We start from the raw sequence: 7,057 nt of genomic DNA on the forward strand, positions 1-7,057 counted from the left end.
AAAGAGGCCAGACGTTGCTAAAGTCATCCTGGGGAAGGATGTTATTACCCACATGCCCCCCACCCCCACCTCAGGGCTGCCTCCCTCACTGATCACATTCCACTGTCAGGGTTGGTCCGAGGTCGGTCTCCGTTCTCACTGCCAGCTGTGCAGAGGCAGAAAGGCAGCTCTGTGTCTCACTTTTGCAACGACTGCGGTACCGCCCAGGCTTCGTGAATGCTCGTATGCAGAATAAATGAATGACAGTCAATCATTTTGTTTAAAGTGAGTTCCTGAAACAAGCTAACAGTGAAAGTCGTTCAGAGTTCTTTTAGAAAACTCTCAGACGCTACTACATTAGGCCCCATATGTTTCTGTTCTGTTATTTAGAGTTATATATATTCTACTCTTCTTACAGTCTCATTCATTTTTTTCTTTATATGGAATCCCTAATATATCCTGTCTTTTCATTTTTTCCCTCAGATTGACTCCCAGATCCACCTTCCCACTCTTAAGCTGAGCTTCTTAATTGTCGATGCAGTAAAACTTGCTGGTCCCCTTATTTTGTTCCTACTTTACACCAAAATCAAATGAAATGGAAGGAAACTTGTCAAGGTAACTGTTGAGAATGGAACTCAAAGAAGATTGCTGCCACCAGATTTTTTTTTCTGAGCCAGAGAAAATCACTATGATTTTATTTTCCTTTGTGTGGCTCCTTTTCTACACATTGATTGTCACTGTGCCCAGTAATAGGAAGGAAAGGAGAAGCCATTTTAGGACGAGCCCGGTGGCACTCAGGTGACTTGGGACACAGAGGAATTCCAGCAACCCCCCCCCCACCACCACAATGGAAGTCAAGAAACTAGGCGGCCAGGAAGAGACAAGGAAAGAACAATTGAGGGCCATTCTGAGCACAAGATCAGGCCTAATAAGCAGATGCCAGATGGAAGTCCAATTAATTCAGAAAGGAATCTGGGGCAGGAAGAGAAAAGCTGTCAGTGTGAATGCACTAATCTCACGGACAAGTGTAATGCCACACAGGACCACCTTTACAGTCTCCGCGTGGGGCAGTGACCAGCCTGCAAGCCTGAAGCTCACTGCCTCGTGGAGTTCTTTCTTCATGACCCCAAAGCGATATGTTTTGTTTTGTTTTGCGTTTTTCTGAATTCCTTTAGTTCTCAGGATATGCCCCTCCCATCGGAGAGGCAGCAATTACCTCTTTGTTTTATGGATACTTTTCATGCATTAAGTGTAACCTCTTCTGCTGAATTACAAATTTCTTTTTTTGAAATGTCTACATTGCTCACTTCTTACCTAATAAATATAAAATTACTGTGATAATAATTATCAGGATATATTCATATGATGATATCAAAAGCCCTCAAAGGAATGATACTGTTAGGCCATCGTAATTCAAGTTTAAAATATAAAGCTGCTTTTCTCTACTACTTTGCACAAAGGTGGTAAGAACTAACAGCGTGTCATTGGTTCATGTCAGGTGCTTATCATAAATACATTGTCAACCAGTCCCAGGCACTCTTAAATCGCTATTTCAATTCCCCCACACTCTTAGTACTTCTGAAATTATTGTGTTCTCTTTTTTACTATCTTTTCCCACCACTAAACTGTAAGCTCTGTATGGGCGCAGAGCATCTCTCTCTTGCTCCCTGTCATATCTTCAGGGCCTAGAAAAGCAGTGCTTAGAGGTGTTCAGTAAATATCTATTACATTGAAAAAAAGTAGTGCCAATCCCAACACTTACTTGCACTATTGCAATAATTGTGCAATGGTCAGAACTGTCTTTACACTTCATTGCACAATTCACCGAATTACCCACAATAGACCTTTAGCCACCCGCCTTGCCTTGTGAAGTCCATCCTTCTATGCTTCTCCTTGACACACGTACATTTTAACAGTGACTGACAAGGAGCAACATGTACACAGGACGGTCTCTGTTCCATACTGAACGTCAAGGGGAAGCGTATACGCAGCACAGCCACACGGCAGATGAACACGGCGCCATCCAGTACAGATGGGAGAGTCGTGTCCTTCACCTTGGGGAGACCAATCCCTGCATAAGCAGCATGGACTGTTCAAGAAAGCCCTTTGCTGCCTTGTTACTTACAGCAAAAAGCTAGAAGTAAACTAAACTTTCAACAACTTGAAAATGAAGAAATATGTTGTGATAATCCACACGAGGGACTATTTACCAGTGATCTAAACAAATGAATTACAGCTGTATCTGTTAACACGGACAAGCCTAAAAACATCATGTTGGCTGAAAGAAGTTAGATATAGTATGCATTCCAAAAGGTAGGAAGTCTTATCTATCACTTTCCTGGGACAGGGAAAGTTTGCCATGAACCAGGATGCCATTTTCCACATGGGGACTTCCTCACAGGTACCAAATCTCTGTGAGAAAAAACCAAAAACAGAGCAAAATAAAAGTCCTCCTGGGAATTGCTACTCCCACTAACTGCCTCAGCTGGCCTGTGTACCCTTGTTTTTGGCCAGGGAACAGAAAACTGGTAGTCCTTTACTAGAAGGTTTCTTTTTGAGGAAACTAGGAGGCAAGGCAAGAACAGAGAGGAAGAGTTGTGGAGAGGGAGAGAGAAACAGACAGTGAGTGAAAGGTGGAGAGATTGAAAAAATAAAGGTCTCCAACCAGAAATCAGGTCTATCGCCAAGAAAATATGGATAACCATTTTTATTTAAGAAACCATGGAAGCTTTTAATCGGCAAATTCTGTGTATCCTGAAGTATCCCTGAAAGAGAAGAACTAATTCTCATGAGTTGGGTATCTCCTCCTAACTACTCTGCTCTTGTTAACTGACTATTCGGATGTGACACTATTTGAAAGGGGAGAGAAAACCTCTTTCTGGAACAAAGGAGTCTTTCTCAGGATTCTCAATGTTTTTACAATAAATACATAGACTTTGAATAATTTAAGACCTTCAGTGTCAGTCTTTGAAAAACTTAAAAGCATAAATACAAATTCTTGTGGACAGCCTGCAAACAGTTTCCTTTTAGGTGGGATTGTTAGCTTTGAACTTGTCTGTTGCTGCATTAGTTACAATGAGTTGTCCTGAACCAGTTTTGTAGCCATGTTCTCTGTGGGGATCCAGTTCTTTGTTAACTCTATTCTATGGTAATTGAGCTGCTGTTTCATGGAGTTCCGATTTAGCCTAAGCAACTCCTAGGATGTTTGCCCATGCACAGTCCCTAAGGCAGTGGTCATCCTCTCTCCTGGCTTATGTGCTTATTGCAAAAGAACAGATGTGATGGGAAAGGTGATGGACGTGAGCAGGGCAATTCACTCTTTTTAAATTTCATCTCTCACACAGAAGTTAGCACATTGGATTTTGCATTAAAACAAAGCAGTATGCTTGTAATATGAACATAACGTTTTTGCCTGGGTCCTACAAAGTCCTCATTTTAGAAAATCAGGGGACTTCAGAAGTCAGTCTGTCAGGCAAAGCGCCATGTGATGAGACATTATACCTCTGTTCCGGACTGTTTGAAGAGGTGAGGGGGAGCCAGCTCTTCTCTTGTAGAAGCATCTGATTCCATTCCTGGAAAAGTCCTGTGGCCCTAAAAGTCGTCTTTATATGAAGCCTCAATCAGTTTCACAATCGTTTGCACCCTTTACCGTCTGTCTGCACTTAGACACAACCTAGTTCCAACTCCGACTTTCAAGGGCTTGACAGCCCTCAAAATAATGCATAACAATGTTCTCTCCTCTCTAGTCTTCCCTGACTTTAGGATACTCGTGGTTCACTTTTGTTACCACCTCCTCACGGGAGGCAATATACAGAACGTCCTTTACCCTGATTATCCACACAACAGACCACTTTTGCTTAACATTCAGGGAAGTGGTTACCATCCACAAATTTTACGAAGAGAGCTTGGTGGAAATCTCAGCATTGCTTCACCTTGGCCATGTCACTGCGTAGAACATGTTGGTCATCCTAGCCCTCCTTCACTGAACTTTCTCTTCTGATCACTAGTATCTAATCCCCGTCACCCACCCTGCGTCCTCAGACTTGGGAAGCCAGCTCCGTCTGCTGGCTTGGAGAGGGGGAAGTGCTGCGGAATGCACATAGCCCTCGGGTGAGCCTCCAGGGATGATGCTCAGTGAGGAGAGCTGAAAGCCTGAGTCCCCAAGCTTCAGATTTGGGTGACCCACAGGCTGACCTCATACTCCAGAGCTCCCCAGGGCTAACAGGCCAGGGCCATGGTCTGAGGTGTTAAAGAGAAAACCCCAGGTCCCAAATGGTGTCACTTCTGCTAATAAAGCCCATGACACCAAACTCAGATGAACATCTGACCTAACTGCAGTTTCAGCCTTCTCTCTGAATGTATTAATTGTGGGCAGTACCAAGGAGGTCCACTAATGAGGTCATCGTTCACTCGGTGGTCCTCTTCATCCTCTGATGGAAGGGAGCTGAGGTTCTCTGCCCGAGGAGAACCCCCACCCCCTTCTATAAGGGAAGGCGACCTTGCCTAAAACAATCTTCTTTTTCTCCTGCTCAGATTGATGCACACCCAATTTCTACCTATACAAGCCTTCCAGATTGGCTTCTCTGGGCCACCCCCTGCTTGCTGGGTGGGGTGCTGCCTGATTCACGAATCCCTCCATCAAGTCAATTAGATCTTCACAATTACTCTGCTGAATTTTTATTTTCAACAGAGACATTGCCAAGTTTCTTCTCATTAAAGAGAAATGCACATGCCCAAAATGGCATCACTCCTGCTAAAAGCCCGTAACGCCAAACCTAGACTTAATGCCTGGGCTAACTGCTGTTCAACCTCTCCCAGAAATATAACTTTAATCAACCAGTCTGGAATTCCCTGGCCAAGCACCAGGAAAGTACCCTGTCCTGTACGTAGGCCCTCTCCACTTCCCCCCAAAAGAAGAGGCAATGTGCCTGCTAAAACCCTTGACTTCTCTTCCCCTAAAAGATGTCCTGGTCTAAAAATAATCCTTTCTTTTCTTTTGCTAATAATTCCCCCGCCACACCCTTCTTCCTTTAAAAATATTTCCTTTTTACTGAAGCCCTTGGAGGACCCTCCTCGTTGCTACAGGAGATGCTGCTCAACTCACGAATCACTTAATAAAGCCAATCAGGCCTTAAATTTACTCCGCTTGATTTTATTCTTTAACACTCCTTACTCAGCTTCCTCTCATCCCCTGCCCTGCTTCCAGCACTTTCATAGTGGTTTCCCCTGGAAGCACTTTCATAAATCACTTGCACCAGAACCCTCATCTCTGGTTCTGCCCCAGGGAAACCTGGCTGAGGATGACTTACTGTAATTCTAAACCTCATTTTCCATAACTCCAAAGGGGATCCAATGGTACCTGCTTCTAGAGCTCCTCTCAGTTTCTCTGGGCCCAAAGTTGAATGTGACATTTAAGGTGCAGAAAATCCTGGATTCTGGGGCAGCCATTTTTCCCTTATTGAAGCCTAAGGATGCTGGCTTTCTTCGAGAGGGGATGGCAGTGATGCGTCATGGAATGAGAGAGCTCACTGCAAAGGTGCTAGGCACACGTGACCGGCGCCTGGGAACCACTTAGCGGCCTTTGCTGTTTTCCTCTCTCTTAGCTCTGGATGGCAGGGAGCCAGGAAGCCCCATCACCAGCAACATTCTTCTGTTTTCTCTGGAGGAACCAGAGGAGAAGAAGGTTTCCAACACGAAACGGAACAAGTCAGAATCTAGAATACTTGTCCCAAATATTCGTTTCAAAGAGCTCTCTAAAAGATTAAATGTGGTCTAATTCTTTATCTCCCAAAAGTAGAGGAAAACTGAGACTTTCTGGTCTTTCTTTGGTTCATCAGCCTGTGTATTCGAGAGTTGTAACATTGTACAACCAATTAATTATTAGATGAGATTGAGATTCAAGGGTGGCTGTCTCCCAGCTGCTGAGTTCAATCTGGGTTATCTACGCAGCTGAAGGAAACTGGGCAACTGTTTTAATTAATTGGCAATTTTGAACCTCTCATGCTAAAAGCTATCTTAACGATTAAAAATAAAAAAGAAATGATATGGGAAGGCAATGCAGTTTGAAATACGCAGCCCCAAACAACTGAGACATCACCAACTCCGAGCTTTTAAGCAGCGACCAATCTTTCACTTGGCGATTACACGCTAAATATTTCCTAGTTATAAAAACCTTAAGGAAATGAAAACCAACTTAGAATTCTGAGTTGGTTTCTGGCTCCCGGAAAAAATTGAACATTGACTTGAACGTTGTTTGCTCTTGAATAAAAACATCAGCAGTGGGGAGGTGTAACTCACCCCACAAGTCCTTTGACGTTATTTCTGTGGGTGCTGACTTTGGCTGACGCGTGACAGCAAATAAGCAGCCTGTTCGCTTGAGAGCACCAGGAGCTGACTTCAGGGGAGTCAGACTCGGGCCTCCGAGCATTCCAGCTCCAGAAGTTTTGCTGACCTTCAACCAGTTATCTGAACAGACTCCGCTGGCTGGCGTGTAGGCCTCTCGGGAGAGAACTCTCAGTCCCCTCCCTTGATCTCTTCTGCTTTCCCTCTCCCTCCTTATAAAGACCCCTGCCTGTGACAATGCACTGAGAGGCAGTGAGATGTTGAGATGGGCTTTGGGATGAGGGCCCCCCATTTTCTCAGGTGGCCGGCACTTGCATAAACCGCTTTCCTTTTCACCAGCACCTGCCCCTTGGGTTTGTCGTTCGTTGCTGCAGGCAGCCAGACCTGCGTTTTGATTGTACAGCTGTTCTATTTGTTTGCCTATTATACTTGGTATGATTGTAAATGGACACTGTACTTTATGATTGATAAAGTCCTTTTATATGTTCTCCTTTAATCCTCAATACAAAGGTAGAGAAAAAATTATTATCATCAACCTTTATGTTAGAGAAAAAGAAAATAGAGTCCTAAATATTTTTAATCCAGCCAAGATCACAAAGTAAGGGGTGATGCAAGTCTACTGACTCAGAGCTCCTCATTCCGAACACCATCGTCAGCTCACCTCACATCAACCTACCTAATAACCTTGGTTATATTTCTAACCCAGCACAAGAGATTCTATTGTATCATGATCAAA

The sequence above is a fragment of the Desmodus rotundus genome, chromosome 1 (genome assembly GCF_022682495.2).
Source record: "Desmodus rotundus isolate HL8 chromosome 1, HLdesRot8A.1, whole genome shotgun sequence".
NCBI lineage: Eukaryota > Metazoa > Chordata > Mammalia > Chiroptera > Phyllostomidae > Desmodus > Desmodus rotundus.